Source organism: Callospermophilus lateralis, chromosome 10 (genome assembly GCF_048772815.1).
Source record: "Callospermophilus lateralis isolate mCalLat2 chromosome 10, mCalLat2.hap1, whole genome shotgun sequence".
In the NCBI taxonomy this organism is placed as follows: domain Eukaryota; kingdom Metazoa; phylum Chordata; class Mammalia; order Rodentia; family Sciuridae; genus Callospermophilus; species Callospermophilus lateralis.
Window position 1 is genome coordinate 133,122,703 of NC_135314.1, and position 24,170 is coordinate 133,146,872.

General features: G+C 49.0%; 1 protein-coding gene across 2 annotated transcripts in view; it reads right to left on the minus strand.

Moving 5' to 3' along the window:
• The window catches only part of LOC143408320 (mannosyl-oligosaccharide 1,2-alpha-mannosidase IB-like), a 233,433-nt gene that overhangs the window by 18,637 nt on the left and 190,626 nt on the right, over positions 1 to 24,170 (minus strand). The window contains exons 9-10 of one of the 2 annotated variants that reach the window (XR_013092469.2): positions 18,561 to 18,763; positions 15,997 to 16,012 (exon numbers count right to left, since the gene is read on the minus strand). The gene's annotated coding sequence lies outside the window, so the exon portion shown is untranslated. Of the gene's footprint in view, positions 1 to 15,996; positions 16,013 to 18,560; positions 18,764 to 24,170 lie in introns of those variants that run through there. The other variant, XR_013155610.1, reaches the window with a different exon arrangement.

Here is a 24,170-nt window from a genome sequence, read left to right on the forward strand (position 1 = left end):
CAGGCCTGATGGGCCTTGCCTTCCTAGGTCAGCAGCCTCATTGGAAACTTGGGAATGGTAAAAGTGACACCTACATTGCATGGGTGCTATGATCTTTGGGCTTACGCAGGAAGCACTCACATCTAGGAGGCACCCATAGGGGTTTGTTGAATGAGTGAATAACGGTACTCTCTTCCAGACTTGGTGTGGGACAGCCTGGATTTGAATTCCCACCCTGGCACATGTAGCTGAGTATTCTGTGGCAAGTCATTTCATCTGACCATGACTCAGTTTCCTCATCTATAGAGGGGGGATATATCCATCACATTGAGTTACCATGAGGAGTTGAAGAAACCATATCCATAAGCATGGGCCAGAAACACAGTGGTAGGTGGTGCTACTAAAACAAATGTATGCACACTTACTATGCAGCAGCTACTGTCTTCAATTCTTGAAAGCTACTTTATTCCTCCCCAAATTTGGACATTCCTCAGAAGGTGCTGGAGCTGCTGTGTAAAAGATGTGTATTGCTTCCAAGCCCTGGCACATGGCCATCTCCTGCTTGGTGCTGGGAATTCTGGGAACTCAGTCAGCTCTGGGGAAAGTAGTGTTTTCAGAGAAGCAGCCTGCCTGGATGTTTAGAAAACTGAGTAGGATGAGCCCAAAGAGTGTCTGCCTCAGGCCTGGTTCTGTGTAACTCTAGGCAGCCTATAGCTCTGGCCTTACCGTGTGGGCATATCCCCTCCCTGTGAGAAAGTTCTCTGCCTCAGGCCTCACTACTCTGAGGCTTCAGGAAAAACAATTTCCACATTTAGGAAGCAGTCTGTGGATTGCATCTGGGAGCATTTCAACCTGCATGTAGCCAGAATAGAAACACTTGGGGAGAAACAAATAGAGTCCTGGCCCTGAATAGTTAGGCAGTAGGTGGTTTGGCTCAGTCATCACTCAAATGTATGTGTAGCACCACCATGGGCCATCATTTGGCCTATTATATAGGAATCAATGCAGACAAACCTTCTAGTCCTCCTGGAGTTCCAATATTGTCAGGAAGTTAGTCAAGCCCACCAGCCATCTTGGCAGATGAGGGGCACAGGATGTTAGAGGTGTCAGCCTCATCGCCATCTCTAGGTATAGAAACCTGGAGCCAGATGTTTGTGAGGAGTAGCTTCAAGGAAAGAAGGGAGTGGTCTTTGGGCCAGTCAGGAGGGCTCCTGTTTCATGGGGAGCTGTTATAAATGATGGCAGGGCAAACCCCAATTTCCACCCTGTGTGATTTCCATCAGAGGACTCAACTCTGGGGTTTACCGTGTAGAAAGAACATATTGTGGTGCAATTGATTCTGGGCACCAAAGGAACAGAGTAGTGGTTGGGGCCTCAGAGCCAAGCCCCGTGTGGATCCCTTTCCAACACAGCCAATCCAAACCCAAGTTGCCCATACTTTTTTGTGCAGACACCGGAGAGCAAGTCTGGGGAGCCCCTTACCCACCCATGTGCCTCACAGGTTGCCCTTTTGATCTGTTGCATGGACCTGCCTGGCTACTCTTTGGGAACCCATGATGCAGGGACCGTGGGAGGTTCCAGTTAAAAGAGAGGCCCTGTCCATCATGACTCCGTTTCACTCCACATTCCTGAGCACCCTCTGCTCCATCATCAATACCTCTATCCAGAAGATTTTTGAGGTCCCAAGACTTGGACAACCTGAAGCTTTTCAGGACCTTCCTGTTTCTCATTATGCCGGAATCAGAGGGGAACTTTCATGTCCTTCCACAGCTGAAGAACACAGATCCTGTAAGTCTGAGCTCTCTGATGATGGGGTCTGGGGCGGATGACAGAAGATGTGTGCAGAGGAATCTCAGCTGGTGCCCCTGGGATCTGCCATATGTTCCCAAGACACACAACGCTAACATCCTTCAGCTGGTGGAACCTAGTCTGGGAAGATGGCCAATTGTGGAGGAGGGCCAGGACTATTCTCAGAGGCAGGGTTCTGGTGTGAGTTGGGAAATACCCAAGGAAATTCAGTCATGTTGGTGTTTTCTCCTGCAGCTCTAGCACCATATCAAGTGATATAATTGCCTCCAGCAGCTGTGGCCCAATTTACTTGCTTACATTTGGGGGAGCATATTAACACATTCCCTGTGAAGGAGGAGAAATAGCCCTCAAAATCAGAGGTTGGTCCTACACCAGCAATGACCACACAGGAAGATATAGAGCCACCAGTGGCCGCTGAGCCTTCAAGAAGAGGAGGAAGCTTAGCTGCCAATAAGCAAGTCAGTGGATATTGAACATTATCCTCCACTTGGTGTATATATATGGTACATATGGTGCTCCAAGCTGCCATCCCATCCTTTGAAAGAGAGCCACCTTTCCAGGCAGCAATATAAATTCAGGGTCCAAAACAATAGATTCAGGAGGTCAAGAAACTATTAGGCCACAGCCCTCCACATCTACTAGAATGTATCTTCACTTCCCTAGTTCTAAACTTTTCAATGGCATCTCCCACATGTGAGCTCCTGAGCATTACCTAGTACCAGAACCCCCAGCACAGCTATCCTTCCCCTCCCCTCTGAGATTATCTATTTAATTTTTTGTGATGCTAATTCTTATGGCATTGTAAGTATCTTTAGTGGCACTCTTTTATGTTGACCTAAAAGTGCTTAATCCATTCACCAGGCTGTGCCACCACCAGTACTGCGTAGCTGCTGATGGAGCCCATGTAGAACTCATAGGTGCTGTGAGAGAGGATGCAAACAGGCCATCCAGGAGGAGGTGAGATAGATGCCCCTGTTATGGAGCAGAAGGGACTGCCTAATGAGTGTTGAAGAATTTAGGCCATTATAACTCATACTATGATCTATTTTAACTGTCATGTGGCACTACAAATCCCACTCATATAAGATAAAAACCTTAATATGTACATTCTTATTGCTCCACAGATCATGGCTCACCATTTTCTTATTCTTTAATACACAAAATTCAAGTTAGAACCGTTAATGACTCAGCAATGGTCTGTACTGTTTAAATAAAAGGAAGAGTCTTACGTTTTGCACTTCAAATGAAAAGCTGTGCATCTTACACTACTTTGTCACACTGAGAATGCAAAGGAAAAGTTCAAGAAGGAAATTAAAGTGCTGCTCCAGGGCATATGTAAATGACTAGAAAGCAAAAACAGCCTTATTGCTGATCTGGAAAGACTTTTTATATTCTGAAGAAAAGAAGAAACAACCCACGTTCTATGAAGATGAAGCCAAATCCAGATAAGGCCATCACTTTAGATTGTTATACTGACAAGAGAAGTGAGAAAGCTGCAGAAGAAGTTTGAAGGTGCCAGAGTGTGGCCCATTATGTTTTTGGCAACAGGCCCCTCTCCATAAAATGAAAGTGCAAGGCAAAGAAACAAGTGCTGATGTATTAGCTCTTGCAAGTCATCTAGAAGGTCTTGCTAAGCTATTCGATGAAGATGTGTGGTGCTTTAGGTAGTAGGTGTCCCCAGAAGTTCATGGGTGAGCCAACACAAGGATTATCAGTGAAATGACTCAGTTCTGAGAGCTTTATCCCAATCAATGGTTTATTCCACCGACAGATATGAACAGGCAGCAGGCATGGAAGGGCATGTGCTGGATCCTTCCCAAGCCTGGAGGTATAGGTGGCACCTGCAAAGGCATCTAGTGGCTGTGAAAGAAGTCTGGTTTCTGGGACTGAAGCATATAGAAGCCAATCTCAGCGTTCCACAGCAGGGTTTCACATTGGAGGTTCCCAGTGACCAGGAGCAGTGTCAGCATCCATCTGTGGGGAGAATGTCAAAGAGCGAGCCAAGGTGTCTTAAGGCAGTTTGAGGAGCCCAGATGTATCAGTGGCAGGATGGAGAATTGGCCTCAGGCTTGGAGGACAGCCATGGGCAGGAGCCTGGACAGTGAAGCCTTGGCGTTTGGGATCTGTGGAGGTATTGGTGTCTGAAGTTCAGTTATGGCAGCGGTGGCAAAGGCAACCAAGGAGTCTGTAGGTGGCAACGTCAAGCCAGGCATCCAGAGAGGAGCATTCTCATCCTCTGGCAGTGGCAGCAGTCTGGTCCCAGTGCACTGATGGTGGCTGCGGCATCACTGGTGGCCCTGTGGGGACTCCAGTGGCCGCAGTGTGGAGCTCTGTTAGCGGTGATGGTGAAAGCTTGGGACAGCAGGCCTCAGAGTCAGAGGACGACTAGAGGCTGTGATGGCCTCTGCAGTGGCTCCTCCAGGCAACTGGTATTGCTCCTGGTAGGGCCTGCCTGCTCATGAAGCAGGGCACAGGAGCTGGTGGTACCCAGACACCTGCTGAGGACCTTATGCTGCCCATTCCAGCAATGCCTGGCATTGGCCTTGAGTCCACCAGGCTGCTCACCTAATCCTTGAGTTCACCCTGCCCCTCCCTGAGTTGCAGCCTCTGAGGGATGAGTAGGCCTGCTGCCAGCTGGGGCAACCTTGGGAGAAGACACCCACCCTCCCCAGCTACATCTCCCCTGGGCTGTGGTAGCAGAGTGCAGAGGTGGGAGGTGGGGGGGCCTAGAAAATCATCACCCTCCATGTGCATCCCTGGGGCAGGACAAGGGTGGAGGGCACAGGAGGCAGTGGGAGTCTAAGGGCAACAAGTTCTCTGTCTTGGTCTTCTGCCACCCCCAGCCACAGAAATGCACTTTGGGGGTGACGATGCCCTAGGACCTCTGCTTTCTGCACCCACAGTCCATGCAGGATGTGGCGGGGGATGGTGAGGTTCTCTCCTAAGACCGCCCCAACCTAGCAGACAGCCTAGTTCCTCAGTAGAGAGGCTATATCAGGTGATGGGGTGAGCAGACATCCAGTGGGCACATGGCCAGAGCAAGACATGGCAGCTGTGGGCAGCATAAGGTCCTGGGCAGCTGCCTGGGTACCACAGCCTCCCGCGTGCTTCTTCCTGAGCAGGCCAGTCGACCAGGAGCAAGACCAGGGCCCGGAGCCTCCACCACAGAGGACATCCCAGCTACTGGTTACCTTCTCACTCTGACACCCACTATCCCATGCCCTTGCTGCCATGCCAGCCTGGAGCTCTTTGCTGCAGCCAGCCAGACTCCCCACATGGCCACTGGATGCCACCTTCACTGCCCTGCAGCCGGACCCCAGTTACTTCTGCAGGATGAAGATGCTTACTGCTGGACACTGCCTGTTGTTGCTGCCCCTGCTTCTGAACTCTTATGATGCCACCACCATTGTGCAGCATTCAAACTTCTAAACTCCAGATGGACTCCAACACTGCCCACCCCACACCTGGTGCCCAACCCCTATACTGAGGCTGGACCCCTGATGCAGCTGCATGTTGCTCCTGCCCCTGCCAGACTCTGGAGCTCCACCCTGCTGCCACCAGACTTTAACATGGATACTAGACAGTGACACTCGGTACTGGGGCCAACTTCACTGCAACTGCAGGCAGACCCTTGTCACTATGGCAGATGAAAACACTCATGGCTGGATGCATCTGTTGTTACAACCACTGTTTCTGGATTCTTCCACTGTCACCGCCACCATGAGTAGGAAGCAAGGAACTCTCAAATCACAGCTGCATGCTGACACCACCACAGTCACCCCCACCCCACGCCAATACTCAACTCCTGACTTTGGACGCCTGATGCCTTATGCCCCAAACAGCTGGATGCTGCTCTTGCCACCATATGCCACCATTTCATGATGGTGCCATTGCAGTGAATTGACCCCAAGGATGCTTCTCTGCTCAAGATGTATAGGAGCTGGGAAACTGATCTTTCTCCATTACAGTCACCTCACCAAATTCCACTGCATGCTGCCTGCATTTTGTCACCCCAGGACCAGCCAACAGTTTTCAGGACCCTTGAGGAGTTGTGGCTCTAACTCAGGGAACTCATCCAAATAAACAAGTGAGCACTTTAAATAAATAAAGGCTGCAGTCCTCACAGCAGGCAGTGTGTGGGGCTAGGTGGGTCCAGCTCACTGGTGAGAGGGTGGGGTTAGAGCCTGGGAGCTGCTGGCCAGCTCTAGACCTGATCCTGTAGGGCAAGATAGGGAGGGATCTCTGGCTGCTCTTGGAGTCTAGCCCTGGAAGAACCTTCTGGTCCTTTTTGTTGAACTTTCCATGGTGTCTCCTTCCCCTACTCCTCCACTCTTGTGCAGAGACTGGAGAGCAAGTCTGGGGAGCCCCTTACCCACACATGTGCCTCACAGGTTGCCCTTTTGATCTGGTGCATGGACCTGCCTGGCTACTCTTTGGGAACCCATGATGCAGGGACCGTGGGAGGTTCCAGTTAAAAGAGAGGCCCTGTCCATCATGACTCCCTGTTTCACTCCACATTCCTCAGCACCCTCTGCTCCATCATCAATACCTCTATCCAGAAGATTTTTGAGGTCCCAAGACTTGGACAACCTGAAGCTTTTCAGGACCTTCCTGTTTGTCATTATGCCAGAATCAGGGGGGAACTTTCATGTCCTTCCACAGCTGAAGAACACAGATCCTGTAAGTCTGAGCTCTCTGATGATGGGGTCTGGGGCGGATGACTGAAGGTGTGTGCAGAGGAATCTCACCTGGTGCCCCTGGGATCTGCCATATGTTCCCAACACACAACGCTAACATCCTTCAGCTGGTGGAACCTAGTCTGGGAAGATGGCCAATTGTGGGGGAGGGCCAGGACTATTCTCAGAGGCAGGGTTCTAGTGTGAGTTGGGAAATACCCAAGGAAATTCAGTCATGTTGGTGTTTTCTCCTGCAGGTCTAGCACCATATCAAGTGATATAATTGCCTCCAGCAGCTGTGGCCCAATTTACTTGCTTACATTTGGGAGAGCATATTATCACATTCCCTGTGAAGGAGGAGAAATAGCCCTCAAAATCAGAGGTTGGTCCTACACCAGCAATGACCACACAGGAAGATATGGAGCCACCAGTGGCCGCTGAGCCTTCAAGAAGAGGAGGAAGCTTAGCTGCCAATAAGCAAGTCAGTGGATATTGAACATTATCCTCCACTTGGTGTATATATATGGTACATATGGTGCTCCAAGCTGCCATCCCATCCTTTGAAAGAGAGCCACCTTTCCTGGCAGCAATATAAATTCAGGGTCCAAAACAATAGAGGCAGGAGGTCAAGAAACTATTAGGCCACAGCCCTCCACATCTACTAGAATGTATCTTCACTTCCCTAGTTCTAAACTTTTCAATGGCATGTCCCACATGTGAGCTCCTGAGCATTACCTAGTACCAGAACCCCCAGCACAGCTATCCTTCCCCTCCCCTCTGAGATTATCTATTTAATTTTTTGTGATGCTAATTCTTATGGCATTGTAAGTATCTTTAGTGGCACTCTTTTATGTTGACCTAAAAGTGCTTAATCCATTCACCAGGCTGTGCCACCACCAGTACTGCGTAGCTGCTGATGGAGCCCATGTAGAACTCATAGGTGCTGTGAGAGAGGATGCAAACAGGCCATCCAGGAGGAGGTGAGATAGATGCCCCTGTTATGGAGCAGAAGGGACTGCCTAATGAGTGTTGAAGAATTTAGGCCATTATAACTCATACTATGATCTATTTTAACTGTCATGTGGCACTACAAATCCCACTCATATAAGATAAAAACCTTAATATGTACATTCTTATTGCTCCACAGATCATGGCTCACCATCCTCTTATTCTTTAATACACAAAATTCAAGTTAGAACCGTTAATGACTCAGCAATGGTCTGTACTGTTTAAATAAAAGGAAGAGTCTTACGTTTTGCACTTCAAATGAAAAGCTGTGCATCTTACACTACTTTGTCACACTGAGAATGCAAAGGAAAAGTTCAAGAAGGAAATTAAAGTGCTGCTCCAGGGCATATGTAAATGACTAGAAAGCAAAAACAGCCTTATTGCTGATCTGGAAACACTTTTTATATTCTGAAGAAAAGAAGAAACAACCCACGTTCTATGAAGATGAAGCCAAATCCAGATAAGGCCATCACTTTAGATTGTTATACTGACAAGAGAAGTGAGAAAGCTGCAGAAGAAGTTTGAAGGTGCCAGAGTGTGGCCCATTATGTTTTTGGCAACAGGCCCCTCTCCATAAAATGAAAGTGCAAGGCAAAGAAACAAGTGCTGATGTATTAGCTCTTGCAAGTCATCTAGAAGGTCTTGCTAAGCTATTCGATGAAGATGTGTGGTGCTTTAGGTAGTAGGTGTCCCCAGAAGTTCATGGGTGAGCCAACACAAGGATTATCAGTGAAATGATATCCCAATCAATGGTTTATTCCACCGACAGATATGAACAGGCAGCAGGCATGGAAGGGCATGTGCTGGATCCTTCCCAAGCCTGGAGGTATAGGTGGCACCTGCAAAGGCATCTAGTGGCTGTGAAAGAAGTCTGGTTTCTGGGACTGAAGCATATAGAAGCCAATCTCAGCGTTCCACAGCAGGGTTTCACATTGGAGGTTCCCAGTGACCAGGAGCAGTGTCAGCATCCATCTGTGGGGAGAATGTCAAAGAGCGAGCCAAGGTGTCTTAAGGCAGTTTGAGGAGCCCAGATGTATCAATGGCAGGATGGAAAATTGGCCTCAGGCTTGGAGGACAGCCATGGGCAGGAGCCTGGACAGTGAAGCCTTGGCGTTTGGGATCTGTGGAGGTATTGGTGTCTGAAGTTCAGTTATGGCAGCGGTGGCAAAGGCAACCAAGGAGTCTGTAGGTGGCAACGTCAAGCCAGGCATCCAGAGAGGAGCATTCTCATCCTCTGGCAGTGGCAGCAGTCTGGTCCCAGTGCACTGATGGTGGCTGCGGCATCACTGGTGGCCCTGTGGGGACTCCAGTGGCCGCAGTGTGGAGCTCTGTTAGCGGTGATGGTGAAAGCTTGGGACAGCAGGCCTCAGAGTCAGAGGACGACTAGAGGCTGTGATGGCCTCTGCAGTGGCTCCTCCAGGTAACTGGTATTGCTCCTGGTAGGGCCTGCCTGCTCATGAAGCAGGACGCAGGAGCTGGTGGTACCCAGACACCTGCTGAGGACCTTATGCTGCCCATTCCAGCAATGCCTGGCATTGGCCTTGAGTCCACCAGGCTGCTCACCTAATCCTTGAGTTCACCCTGCCCCTCCCTGAGTTGCAGCCTCTGAGGGATGAGTAGGCCTGCTGCCAGCTGGGGCAACCTTGGGAGAAGACACCCACTCTCCCCAGCTACATCTCCCCTGGGCTGTGGTAGCAGAGTGCAGAGGTGGGAGGTGGGGGGGCCTAGAAAATCATCACCCTCCAAGTGCATCCCTGGGGCAGGACAAGGGTGGAGGGCACAGGAGGCAGTGGGAGTCTAAGGGCAACAAGTTCTCTGTCTTGGTCTTCTGCCACCCCCAGCCACAGAAATGCACTTTGGGGGTGACGATGCCCTAGGACCTCTGCTTTCTGCACCCACAGTCCATGCAGGATGTGGCGGGGGATGGTGAGGTTCTCTCCTAAGACCGCCCCAACCTAGCAGACAGCCTAGTTCCTCAGTAGAGAGGCTATATCAGGTGATGGGGTGAGCAGACATCCAGTGGGCACATGGCCAGAGCAAGACATGGCAGCTGTGGGCAGCATAAGGTCCTGGGCAGCTGCCTGGGTACCACAGCCTCCCGCGTGCTTCTTCCTGAGCAGGCCAGTCGACCAGGAGCAAGACCAGGGCCCGGAGCCTCCACCACAGAGGACATCCCAGCTACTGGTTACCTTCTCACTCTGACACCCACTATCCCATGCCCTTGCTGCCATGCCAGCCTGGAGCTCTTTGCTGCAGCCAACCAGACTCCCCACATGGCCACTGGATGCCACCTTCACTGCCCTGCAGCCGGACCCCAGTTACTTCTGCAGGATGAAGATGCTTACTGCTGGACACTGCCTGTTGTTGCTGCCCCTGCTTCTGAACTCTTATGGTGCCACCACCATTGTGCAGCACTCAAACTTCCAAACTCCAGATGGACTCCAACACTGCCCACCCCACACCTGGTGCCCAACCCCTATACTGAGGCTGGACCCCTGATGCAGCTGCATGTTGCTCCTGCCCCTGCCAGACTCTGGAGCTCCACCCTGCTGCCACCAGACTTTAACATGGATACTAGACAGTGACACTCGGTACTGGGGCCAACTTCATTGCAACTGCAGGCAGACCCTTGTCACTATGGCAGATGAAAACACTCATGGCTGGATGCATCTGTTTTACAACCACTGTTTCTGGATTCTTCCACTGTCACCGCCACCATGAGTAGGAAGCAAGGAACTCTCAAATCACAGCTGCATGCTGACACCACCACAGTCACCCCCACCCCACGCCAATACTCAACTCCTGACTTTGGACGCCTGATGCCTTATGCCCCAAACAGCTGGATGCTGCTCTTGCCACCATATGCCACCATTTCATGATGGTGCCATTGCAGTGAATTGACCCCAAGGATGCTTCTCTGCTCAAGATGTATAGGAGCTGGGAAACTGATCTTTCTCCATTACAGTCACCTCACCAAATTCCACTGCATGCTGCCTGCCTTTTGTCACCCCAGGACCAGTCACCAGTTTTCAGGACCCTTGAGGAGTTGTGGCTCTATCTCAGGGAACTCATCCAAATAAACAAGTGAGCACTTTAAATAGAGGCTGCAGTCCTCACAGCAGGCAGTGGATGGGGCTAGGTGGGTCCAGCTCACTGGTGAGAGGGTGGGGTTAGAGCCTGGGAGCTGCTGGCCAGCTCTAGACCTGATCCTGTAGGGCAAGATAGGGAGGGATCTCTGGCTGCTCTTGGAGTCTAGCCCTGGAAGAACCTTCTGGTCCTTTTTGTTGAACTTTCCATGGTGTCTCCTTCCCCTACTCCTCCACTCTTCCCTGAGGAGACTCTGTGTCTTGGACAAAGGGTCATCTGGGCATAGGGTCTCTGGGCAGTGGTGTTAGGCCCCAGTACATTGCAGCAGGCTGGGGACAGCCAGACTGGCCATACCTGGAGTTGTAGGAAAAATAGCCTATTGGGAAAATACCCTCCTAGACCTACCAAATTGAGCCTAACACTGGCTTCTTCCAAGAGATTATCAAGAAAGGAAAAATATAAGTAAGCAAGTTTGTCTGGTTAAGGGGTAGTGTGAGAAGTAAAGACTTCAGATTGGGTAGAGCTGGATTTAAATTTGTCTTAACTGGGTGACCTTGACCAGGTTGCAGAACTAGGTACAACCTTGGGTTTGCATCTGGTAAAGTAAATTTGGTGAGGAGGATAAGCCAGGGGTAAAATTAAGCTGTTGAGCAGTACCTAAACTTTGGGCGCCAGGAAGGCATTTGACATGATTTCTATACAGAAATATATTCTGAGATTAAAGTCAACTTATTTAGATGTGCACCTTTGGAAGGCAACTGACCTGTGAGCAGGTGATTGAATTTACTTCATTTTTAGATGAAATAATAATATATGGAAGATCATAAGCCAATGTTGGGTTAGGCTTGTGAAATTATATGCTGTTTTCAAATTTGTTTAAAGTTACATTGAGTTAAATTTACATAATTCAAGTCTCCTGGGATATCCTTCACCTCTTGTCACACCCCCACATAGAGCACTATCTACAATCCCTTACTCTTTTTAGAGTGTCACCAAATATGTCAATACATGTATGTACACATGCAGAGATATACATTATGTAATACTTTGTTCCTTTTAGCCTGCTTTGGAACCTCCTGAAAATAAAATCTCTTATTCTTACGTACATTCTTTTGCAGCTTTCCCTCCTTAATTTGTACCCCTTAAGCTGAGCATCAGGAAGAAGGGAACACCAGAGAAACTCAGAGATCCAAAGGACACCAACCCTGCTCAAGTCACTCTGGAAGCTGACTAGCCTGAATGTGCCCAAAGCTTGAGGAAACTTCAGCCCTGCTTCAGTCACTCTGGGTTGGATGTACAAGGTGAAAGATATACTAAGCAAAAGGAAAATGGACTGTTTCACTCCTTAAGACAGCTCTTATACTGTCATTGCCACCCCTTACTTCTGTCATATACAGAGTCCTTTGTTTTGTCTTGACTCTAGGACTGATAACAATCAAACACATAGTTAATAATATCAGAAAAAATACCACACACACATGTATCAGTTCAATCCTGAAAGGGCTTTGCAGTTGAAATCCAAGCTCACTATTTGGAGGATGGTTTCCTTTTCTTGGTGGGTTCAAAATCTTAATTGATATAGAATGGATTATGCTATGAACTTGTTTATTGCTTTCATGTTTGTTTCCTCTTTACATTAAAACTAGTGGTTCTACAATTGAAGCAGGTTTTTTTTTTAAAAGAGAAACAACAACTATGATATTACATTATATAAAGCTTTAAGTCAAGAAGATATAATGCCGTTTGACTTAGAGGATTAAATAATGAGCCTCAAAGAGGGTAATGCTGTAGTTCCCAAAAGACTCCCACCTTAATTGTAACACACAACTCTCTCTTAATCAAGAAGAGATTATTTTAAGAAGTCAGCAAAATTTCCAGAGCACTCATTGTGTTTGAGCTCCTTTTTGTTGTAAAGGCCAGGTTTCTCTTTCTTGTAAGAGTTAGGCCTGCAGGGCTGGGGTTGTGGCTCAGTGATAGAGCACTTGCCTAGCACATGTGAGGCCTGGTGTTCAATTCTCAGCACCACATAAAAATAAAGGTATTGTGCTCATCTACAACCTAAAAAAAATCTCCAATCAAGTTTGTTGATGTGTAAAAATTTCTGTTTTCTGTGTAAAAAATTGTGAAACATCTGTCCAACCTATGAATGTGGAACAAAATTAAGTTATATTAAACATTGTGCTGTGTAACCACCCATTGAAATCTTAGAGGATTTCCAGACCTGGGGTTCAGAGCTTGTTTGGTGTTAGCCCCTCTGGATTGCTGCAGCTTAAATATATCTGCTTCCTCCAAATTCCTCAGGTGTCCAGACTCATCTTTCTTACATCAATGCCTGCTTGAAAAGCTAGAATGTCCTAATTCTTGAAGGGCCTGAAGAGACAGTCTCTCAGACTCTTGTCACAGTATGAATTCTAGGAAAAGTAATTCATCACAATGAAACTAAATTCAGGTTTCTTTATAGGGACTTCCTGGATGTAATATCAAAGTTGCATGATAAAACTTGTATACATCTATTGAGTTGCCATTAAAGATATATAAATGATATATTTGAAAAAAAATTAAATCTGGGGGAAAATATGTTTTGTGAGAAATCTAAAGCCATGCTTGTATTTTGTGTTGTTTTAAATTCTATGCTGTAATAATATTAGATTTTATTATTACATTTTTAAATCTGAAAAAGACATCAGAATTTTGTACCATAATATTGTCATAAAGGGAAAATTTTATTGATTAGAACATATGCTTTCCTGCTTTTAGAGCTAACAGTTGAATTAAAGGTTTGCACCAGACACCAACTCCATCAGAACCTCAGTCTGGTGAAACCACATCTTGGTGCCTGCCCAGGCCAGTGCCCATGTGTGCCTGGCTCTTTGCCACCCAATAGATATGAGCCCTGAATGAGGGTGGTGGGACCTGAATTCCAACCCCCTTAGTGCTTATGTTTGGGCCACTTGGACAGCTGTGCTCTGCTTTAAGTTCTTCTCTGTGAGGACTTGTGTCCAATCTGCCCATGGGACTGTTGAAAATCAGTGAAGAAATTCACCAAGTTTTAGGATGCCTGGTTGCTGTACAGTTTGAGGAGGGACATCCTGACAAAGGTACCTCTGTGACTGACCCCTACCCTCTACCTGCTTTCCTTCACAGTCTATGTGAAAGGCAGGGGGATTTTGTTCATCTGCCATGCGACCTGCCAGCTGGTCTCTGATCCAGCTTGAGATACCCACTCCCCACCCCGCATAGCCAGAGCACCACTGGTTTACTTTTGGGAGATCAAAACTGAGACAAAGTATATCTGTATATTAAAAAAACTCTATTAGACATTTACTAGAAATGTGAGTTTGAACTCTCTTCATAATTATGCAATGTGAAGAATCAGCAGATCCTTCTGAATAATTGAAAAGTATTTCAGTGTATAGATTCTTTCTCATGATCTCAGATCAGAGAAGTAAATGGTAAAAAAAATTGAATTGATTTATGGAGACAAGAGAAGGAAAATCAAGGATGTGAAATAAAATTCTTGGGTTAGAACTTATCTCTTTTTTTGGTGAAGATAAGTAGAAACTCATGAGGTTGAAGCAGAAAATAACAAGACAACTCAATAATACGTACTCTGAGGACTGGGAAAGCCATGAATTAAACTCACTATAAAAACAGATGGGAGCTTAAAATGATTTACTTGAAACAAGTTTTTTTTTTTTAATTTAAAAATTAATGAATGTTCAAGAGACACCAAATTAAAGGGATAAATCTATTACAAAGAAGAGCTGGGGACAGTGCTCAATTGGTAGAGTGCTTGCCTGGCATGCACAAGGTCCTGGGTTCAATCCCCAGCACCTTCCAGAAAAAACAAAACAGTTTTACAAAGAAAATTTCCCTTTGCAAACCTAGAGAGAATAATCCTCTGAGCTCTTGAGTGTAGATACGTAATTCAAAGCTACCAAAGAACCTAACATACAATTTGGTTATATTGATTCTTCATCACAGTCACAGAAGCCCACTCACACACTAGTGCTGTATCTGAGGAACAGAAAGGCACTTACATGGGCGGGATGCATGGGGAGTCAGGGGACCTGAGCAGATCCTGCACCCTTTTTATTCAAAGGATGTCTTTAACTCACTCTCTGTGGTGATTTAATTTTAGCTTCTGCAAGAAGGTGACAAGATCCCACTGGAGATCACAGAAACATGGCTTCCCCCAGTGGAACATGTCACCTGACTCTTACTTTAGTCTCTGATGTACAGTAGCAACTTGGGGGCAGTTGACCTCAAAAGTTTTCTTTAAACTCCCTGGAAACACCTGCGTGAGGCTCTGAAGGCTCCCAATCATGCAGACCACACCCATTTTCTCCTTTTTTCTAACCTATGTTCAAATTAGTGCAAACACACTTCATATATTGCAATGCTTCTACTCTGGGGACAGTGGTTACTGGCACCTCCCGTGGGTTTCCCAGGACTCTGAGGGTCCTATCCCTAAAATGTGAGACCATTGTCCCTGGTCCACTCTCACTGTGACCACGTGGTTTGGGGTATTGTGTCTCCTAGGATTTGCAAACCGGTCTTCAGGTTTGTATTTCTGTTTCAACTTAAGAAACACACTCAAGTGTCCATGTTGGCCGTGGTCAAAGGAAGCAAAACAACATTCTTAATAAAGTCAATTTATTTTCATTCTCCAGTAATAGCTAGTGTCACTAAATGCATTTCAAGGTACAGCCACTCCCGTTGGATGACCACGGGTTCCTGAGAGGGGACACACATCTCCTCTAAGAATCAGAAATCTTCTCATTCTGTGAGCAGGGGGCTCCCTGGACATACTGTGAAAGCAGTGACATGAGACAGGATGAACAACTCTCGATAATCTCTACATGAATTAGGAATGAACTGTAAAGTGACACATAGTTCTGTCTATTCAAAGAAGCTTTTAAAAAGGAAAATTACATGCTCAAGACAATTTAAATATCTAGTGAAACTAAATACAGAACATTGAGTTTATGGCCTTAACGAAGAATGCCATCCAGAACCCAGGTGTCCACACAGTGGGGCTCACCCAGGCCGTGACATAGTGGGTCTCCCACCCAGGGCTTTCCTTACATTCTTTAATCAGGGATGTGGCACATTTTTTTGTGTGGTTGCTAAAAGACAGACTGAGCAACAAAAAGAAAGACACATTCAGTGGTACCCACAAAAAAATAAATCCGGAATCTTTTATCCATGACAAGACCCCAGAGGCAAATCTGTCCAACACTGCAGCCAGCTAATGGTGGTTTTTCCTCAACCAACCATGGGATACCAAGGTTTAAATGTCACCAAATTATGTCAGCAAAATGCAGGTTTAGGACCTGCCAGGTGTTTTCCCAGGAGAAACACTGCAAGTCTTGAGCAGCAGGGGCCAGCGATGGACTCTGTGGCCCAGCACACATGCCTAGCATGCAGGAAGACCCAGGGTGCTCCAGGTGCTGCATAAAAATAAGAAGAAATCGACCCAAGGAAAAGTTGGTACTTTGAAAAATATATAAGGTTGATAGGAGAACAAGATTGCAGATTTGAGTGAGGCAGACTATCCCTGAGCTCAGTAACCCAGAACTGGAGCAGTGGGATACAGCTTCTCCCCAAGGTGTAGAGAGAAAACTCATGAGTTGGTGGTCAGTTTTCCCTGGAGAATCAAAGACTCATTGACTCAATAAAAGGTTCTAAAAAGACGTCACCTGAGTTTATCAATCACCCATGGTCAGCCAACCTAAGAGCCATATTGAGACTGACTGTGGAGGAACCAATGGGCCTGGAAACCCAGTCCTGTGACTTCAGAGCAAGGTCCACATGAGCCTATGTGAGCCTAGCAAAGGCTTAAATAGCCTTAAAAACCATGGAAATCAGAAACGGAGAGCATTTTGTCCAGAAGGACACAAGTTGGAAATGCTAGAGAGACCCCCAACTCTACTTAACCCTGTGAGTTCTGTGGCTCACAAAGAATAACAAGGCCAGCTATAGCAGTCAGACCAGTGGGCCCCAGAGACTGCCAGTACAGCACCATCTGAGTTCCTGGGGCCCACTCAGGCCGGTCCCTGCTGGGTCCCAGCACCAGCCCAGTCCCCAGAGCCATCCAAGCTCCCTGGGTCTGTAGAACTCACCAGGTCCAACAGCTGCCTGGTTTCTGATACCCAACAGGTCGCTAGCACTTGCCTGTCCCACCTGGTCCATCACCCACCAGTTTCCCAGGTCCATGGTGAACACCAGATCTAGCATCAGTCCAGCATACAACCAAGCCCCTTGGCCACCCATATTCAATTCCCCTAACATCCAGGGCCCCTACCTAGACCACTGATCTTCTTACTAGGCCTGGAGATTTGCCACCAGCCCATCACCCAGGCTGCCTGGCTACCACTTTGCTGCCTGGCCTGCCCAGCCCTGCTTCATCAGTGGCCAGCAAGGCCTATCGACCAGCCCTGATCCACAAGCTCAGGCCAGCCAGGCCCACTGGACATAGCCAGCTGTGTCACCACCCAGCCACAGCCCCCAGCCCACCCATGCCCATCACCCAAGAAGGGACAATCCCATGCTCACTGATTATCTTATCCACCATGGTGGAAAGGACTCCTTAATTCATTAACATTTCACCAAGTTTTCTCACTTTTTTTTGCTTTTGTTGTTTTGTTTTGATTTTTTATTTTGCTTTTCTTTTTTTGTATATTATTTGTGTACTAAGTGACTCAAGAAGTCCTATACATATACACCCTTGTTTATTTCTCCTCATTTTTAGTTTTTGCCGCAGTCTGGCTGGGCACAAATCACGAGCCACTCACAGCTTTGTAGATTCAAGCAGCAATTCTTTATTCCCGATCTCACACCAGCCGTCTACAAACACGTTCTGGGGAAAGCCACATTCTCTGCCCAAATCCACACTCCACTGGGCTTCTGTCTCCCAAATATATTCTGAATCCTGTGAGAACTCAAGGGGAACTCAGGCAGCAGGATACGCCCTATTCCCAGCAGGAATAACCTTAAACCGGGAACACCCTAAACTCGGATTATCCTAAACCAGGAACACCCTAAACACGGATCCGCCCTGGTCCTTGAGCAAGGTCACCTTCCACTAAGCAACATGGGGGTACGCTGGCAAGGAAATTGTCATACCTACTTGGCTAATGGATCCCAGCATCTCCCCCCTTCTGATTAATTAAACAACAAGTAATGTGGCTTAAGGACCGTTCCAATTCAACATATGGTTCTTACCCGTCATCGGAAAACTGACCTTTAGGCATCAGCCTCCTGTCTTAGGTTGTGTGGAAAGGAACTTGGACAACACCTAAGAGCTGAGATTGGTCTGCAGCTGACAGAGAGCAAAGCATTGGGACCTCTGTGCTACTTCCATAAGGAAATGGCTTCTGCCACACCCAGAAGAGCCTGGAAGAGAACCACAAGCCTCTAGAAGAGATTGTGGCTTGCCTGACATCTTCATTTCTATTTCATGATGTCCTGAGAGCCCTGGTAACAACTGTGTCACACAAAGAACTACACAAAAGTAGGAGTTGTCAGCTGCTACTTTTGCACTCTGATGGAAAAGAAAAAAAACACACAGCAATAACAAAAACAAACATGGACCCAATCATTCCTGCAAAATATTTTTGAAGTAGAGAGTATAACTTTGCCAGAAATTTGGGACAGTTCATGTCTAAGAACTACTTGAATGAACCCCCAACAAATATGAGTCAGGTACACCTCTTCTGTTTGGTACCCAAGCAGCTGACAACTAAATGTCTGCCAAGGCTTACTTACTTGGTTAATCCCTCATCCATGCTTGCCACAAATCCTGCTATTGACTTCCACTGATTTACAATACCATAGAAACAATCAATACCAATGAACGTTGTTTTTCCAACTTTTTTTTCAGAAAAAAAGTAAATTCAGAACAGAAATATGAACAAAACTTAATTATTAGATTAAAAAGTAGACTTTTAAACTTCACTATGCACAAATAGAAGAGAAGTTAATGAAATTCCTACATACCTGTCTCCACCTTCAAGAAAGCTCCTCCCATCTTGCAAATCATCTGCTAGGAAACCTTTGTGGCCACAGTCAGTAATGACCAGGTTCTGTCCATGGGATGTAGTACCACACACTGGATTCGATTCAGGCATTGAACACATAAGTATATATTTTTTAATTTCATCACACCTGTTTTTCCCACCTTTGGACAGTATACAAACCACCTGGAAAGTAAGCAGACATCAATATCTTTAAGACCGAGTAACGATAAGAGAACTGAAAACCATCTCAAGGTGGAGCACTGAGAAACTAGTGTCTATTAAGTGACTATTGGATTCTAAGAAAGCAGACGGTATAGAATCACATTCCATCCCATAACTATGAGGAGAGATGAGCACTGCCACAACCTCACCCAGTGGCCTTCACTGATTACTGTAGGTCCAGCGGACTCAGAAAAGGCCACGGGCAATGGAAGGGGCCCAAGGAGCACCCACTTGGGACAACAGTCCCAGGTGAGGCTCCCTCCAACCTCACTCCTCCAGGTCCCCACTCACTGACATTTTGCCCAGTTCAGAAGCAAGCCCAGAATTCCACCAGTGAGGAGGAGGGACAGTTCTTAATAGCTGAGCATGGAGGAGCATGCAGGGCTGCTTAGTGGGTTAATGGGAAGCTTGAGCTTGAAACCTCACAGCTAACTCTGGCAGGGTGCCCTTCCATCCAGGAAAAGCCAAGACCCATGACAACTGGAACCTCCCAAGAGTGAATGCTGAGTGGATCTCTGGGTCTGTAGGTGTCTGTGTTGGATTGGACTGGTGAAAGGTAGCATATCTTACACTGTAGGAACAGTAGGAGGCCTAGTATTGTCCCCAGAACAGCTAAGCAATGAAGACAGTCAAACAATTGGAGAGCTGGGGTTGTGGCTCAGTTGCAGAGTGCTTGCCTAGCACGTGGGAGGCACTGGGTTCAATTCTCAGCACTGCACAGAAATGAATAAAGGCCTGTGGACAACTAAAAAAATAAAAATTGGAGAATCTTGATAACTAAAGTTCAAAGAAAGCAACCCAAATATGAATAAAACTCGATTTTGTGAGTACACAGCTGGGTTTTTCTGGTTTCCACACAAAGAGAAAGGACTGTGCACAGAGGGTAGCATTCCCTCCCAGCCTGCCCTGCTGAACCCCTCAGCCAGACTCTGGGGGATGCCTTAAATGCATTCTCAGCAGCTGTTCCCTCCACTGTTCCCAGAGAAAGTGCAGGAAGACAAACAGGCCATGATCCCAAAGCTGCCACCACCTGAAAATGCTGCTCAGCCAAGAAACTTGCCCCCCAGCAGTTCCCCTTCTGACTGTCCAGGCCCAGGCAGGACAGCAGACAGAACTCTGACAGCTCAGGGGCGGGGCATGAGCTGAGGGATTCTTGCCATTGCAAGAGCTCCTGGCTGTCAAACTAAGCCCCGCCCACTCTCAGCAGAGCAAGGCTAGATACAAACACTAGCTCACACCTTCAAGGGAGGACAAGGTGTCCTTGCCCGGCCCTAGCAAGCGAGATCCTGGAGATGCCACCAACACTTGCTCACCTGCTGGTGCACCGCCTATCTAATGACATTGCTTTCCCCTTCAGAGGCCCAGGGAGGCTACCCCCTGCTCCAAGCTTGGAGGTATGGGGAGCGCTTATATTGGGGCCATGCCACTTCCCGCCTTTTCCGAGAAGAGCACTCCTGAAGAGGCACCGACCTGTCCCTGTACCGGAGGTGCAGGTACTGCCAGCCAAACACCCGCTCATCACCCTAGTCCGCACGTGCTCCACGCCCCAAGAGCTACCCTCAACCTGCAGCAAGAGCCTTCTCAGCCCTCTGACTGCCCCCACGTCCATTGGAGTACAGCCCATCTGTGCTGCCATCCTGGCTGCCTCTGGGCAGGGGCAGGGTCGTTGCACCAGTCTGAGGGGAGAGATCCCTGGCCTTGCCATAGCTGCCACCCCTCAAACCCAGCATCTACAACCCTTCCGAGATGATCCCGAAACGTCACTGGGTCAGGAGGTGGGTGGACCAGCGGGATCTGAATCACATCCCAGTGTCAGCACTCAACAGTCCCCCCAGGACCCACGCACGCACCAGGCACGCAGTTCCCTTGCCTATTTCTCCCGCATCTGGTGCAAGCACGTGCACTTTGCACGTGCATGCAGACTTTGCACATGCACGCGGAATTTGCACGCGCGTGTCCGTTCCTGGCGCAAGCCTGCCTCTTGCCCAGTACTGACGGTTTTCCTCACGTGCTCGCCTGTTCTTCATTCATTCCTTCCTCAGCTGCGCCCGGCAACAGGTCTGACAGCCATTTCGCCTGAAGCTGCGTGAGCAGCCCAAGAAGGCCTTCTGCCATGGACGCTAGACCATCTAGCGCCCACTAGCGACTTCGCTAAGACTGCCATGGAGACGTCCCACAGCAAGTGTTGTCGCTCACCCCTGCCCCCGGCGCTGAGGGGCAGAGACCTGCCAGAAGGGTCCCACAAGAAGCCCGGTCATGGGCCGCGCAGACTTCCCTATACTGGTTGGCCACTAAGGGCTTCCTGGGCTGGTGGCACCACTCGCAGGTCATCTTGCCGCCATCCTGCAACTGCTCCTCAGCGGTTGGGAAAAGTGCCTGCTCGGTGCTTTTCCAGGGTCCTGCGGACCCTTCGATCTTTTCTCGGAGACTTGGATATTGCCTCCTCCCTCCGCATGCCAGGTCTCCTGAAGAGGACGCTGCTGTCAACTGCAGCTTTCATGAATTCCTGCATCCCAGGCCGCAGACTCAGACAGCCGCCTTGTAGGGTGCAGGGGCAGGAAGTGGCTCCTTGCCAGCTTCCAGCACCCCAAGAACCCTGCCCAGGGAGGACTGTGATCACAGCCCCTGGAGACAGTGGCCAAGTGGTGGCTGAGCAAGCAGAGCACCCTGTAGCTAGAGAACATCAGAGGGGGCGCCCTCAGGTCACTGCAAGAGCATCTGCTTTTAGGCCCCTGGGGGCCCATAGCTGTGTGCCTGCCTTTGTGCCCAGGCCTGGGCCTCTGTGCAGAAACCTCTGCACCCAGAGCTCCCAAGACAGAGCTGAGAGCTCCCGGGCCATCTGCATGAGCTCCTGCCGCAAAAGAAACCCCATCAGCAGCTCCTACAGCTCCACGCGAGGTCTCCGAGCCCTGAAGAGGAGGGCTCCAGACCCATCCAACGGGGAGCCGCCCCTGGGATGTTCTTCATCCCCAGGGATTCCCCCAAAGAAGAGTGAGAAGGTGGCAGAAGGCAGGGCGGGACACCCATTGCCCAAGAGGAAGATCTCACCCACGGGAGACACCAGCAGGCCACGGAAACGCAAGTTTCCTCTCCTGCAATGCCGCCGACGGGAACCTCTGAAGCTGCCACCGCCTCTGTTACTGGCCTGTGCAGTGACTGCTGAGGACCTAGACAGGGAGAAGAAGAAAGCTCTGCAGCGCATCAACCGTCTTCTGATGGGTGAGACCCAGGCCATTGGGAACAGCTGTGCCATGGCCCCACAAGCCCATGGGGGGGTCCCCGCTCCACTGGGAGGGGCCAGGCCTCTGGCATCAGTGGGCCTCAGCCAGAGCTTTCCCCATCCCCCCAGCAGCACAACCATGGTGGCCCACACCCCAGTGTGGGTCAGCTCTGCTGTCTCTTCCCAGAGCCATCCTCCCATCACCAATCTTACAGGACCGCTCTCCCCCAGCCTGCCAATTGCTGCTTTGGCCCTTCCTCCCAGGCCCTCTCTCAGCACATTGGCAGGCTTGGCTGCACAGCCAGTGGCCCCCTTTGGGGTCACACCCTTGAACACCACTATGCCTTCACAGCCCCCACACCAGGGGCCTCCCTCCACCTTGGGTAGGAGCTTCCAGTGCTCTCACCAGGACCCAAAGCCCTACTGTACTCACAGGCCCTCACCTGTAGCAAGCTCCAGCTCTCCAGCTCAAAGGGTACAAGGACACATTCCGCAGGGTAAGCAGCCTCTCACCCCTGGAGCCACCGTCCCACCCAGTTCTGGGGTTCCTGGTGGGATGAAGCCTGGAGCCCCTAGCTTTGCCAGCTCTCATCAGCTTGGACAGGTGGGAGCTCCAGGTCCAGGTGCAGCTCCGATGCCACCCTTGACTGTGGGCCCAACAACCTTGGGCAGCCTAAACTACTCAGCCCTTGGGTCTGACAAACACAGAAACTCCACCGTGGGTCCTCGTGGCAGCACCCAGACACATTCAGTGACCTCAAAGGCAGCTGGGAGGAGAGATTTGTCCTTGGGTCAGACATCACACAAGCAAATATCCAGCTCAGAAAGTAGAGAAACCCCCAAAACTAGAGAGCACTGTGGGGCAAGTTCGGGAAATGACACCTACACTGCCCCTAGCCAGAGCACCACCATGGCACCCAGAAAACACACAGACAAGGGTAAAAAAGGGCAAGGAAAGAGTGGAGTTCCCACCCCGAGTGCCATTCCTCAAAGCCTGCCCATCCAGAAACACCAAAGCTCACCTCAAAGGACAAGTACTACAAAGGGTATCTCTAGTTGCCCTTCAGTCCCTGGGACATCAAGGAGATCAGAGAGCCCAGACTTGCTCCCTGAAATGATGTCAGCCTTTGGGGCCTGGTGTAGCTCCTCCCAAAGAGGAGAAACCCCAAGCAACAGGCAGCAAGAAGGAGCAATGTTGGGACAGAACACCTCCAGTGCCCCTAGCCAGAGCACCACCATGGCACCCAGAAAACACACAGACAAGGGTAAAAAAGGGCAAGGAAAGAGTGGAGTTCCTACCCCGAGTGCCATTCCTCAAAGCCTGCCCACCCAGAAACATCAAAGTTTACCTCAGGGGACAAGCACTAACATTGAAAAGGGTATCTCTAGTCTCCCTATGGCCCCTGTGACATCAAGGAGATCAGAGAGCCCAGACTTGCTCCCTGAAATGATGTCAGCCTTTGGGGCCTGGTGTAGCTCCTCCCAAAGAGGAGAAACCCCAAGCAACAGGCAGCAAGAAGGAGCAATGTTGGGACAGAACACCTCCAGTGCCCCTAGCCAGAGCACCACCTTGGCACCCAGAAAACACACAGAAAAGGGTAAAAAAGGGCAAGGAAAGAGTGGAGTTCCTACCCCGAGTACCATCCCTCAAAGCCTGCCCACCCAGAAACATCAAAGTTTACCTCAGGGGACAAGCACTAACACTGAAAAGGGTATCTCTAGTCTCCCTATGGCCCCTGTGACATCAAGGAGATCAGAGAGCCCAGACTTGCTCCCTGAAATGATGGCAGCCTTTGGGGCCTGGTGTAGCTCCTCCCCAACAGGAGAATCCCCAAGCAACAGGCAGCAACATGGGGCAAGGTTGGAACGGAAAACCTCCAGTGCCCCTAGCCAGAGTACCACCATGGCACCCAGGGAAAACACAAAAGAGGGTAAAAAGGGGCAAGAAAACAGTAGAATTTCTACCCTGAGTGCCATCCCTCAAAGCCTGCTCACCCAGGAACACCACAACTCACCTCAGGAGACAAGCACTACAAAGGGTGTCTCTAGTTTCTCTTTGGTCCCATTGACATCAAGAGGATCAGGGAGCCAAGACTTGCTCCCTGAACTCATTACAGCTTTTGGAGCCTTGTGTATCTCCTCCCAAAG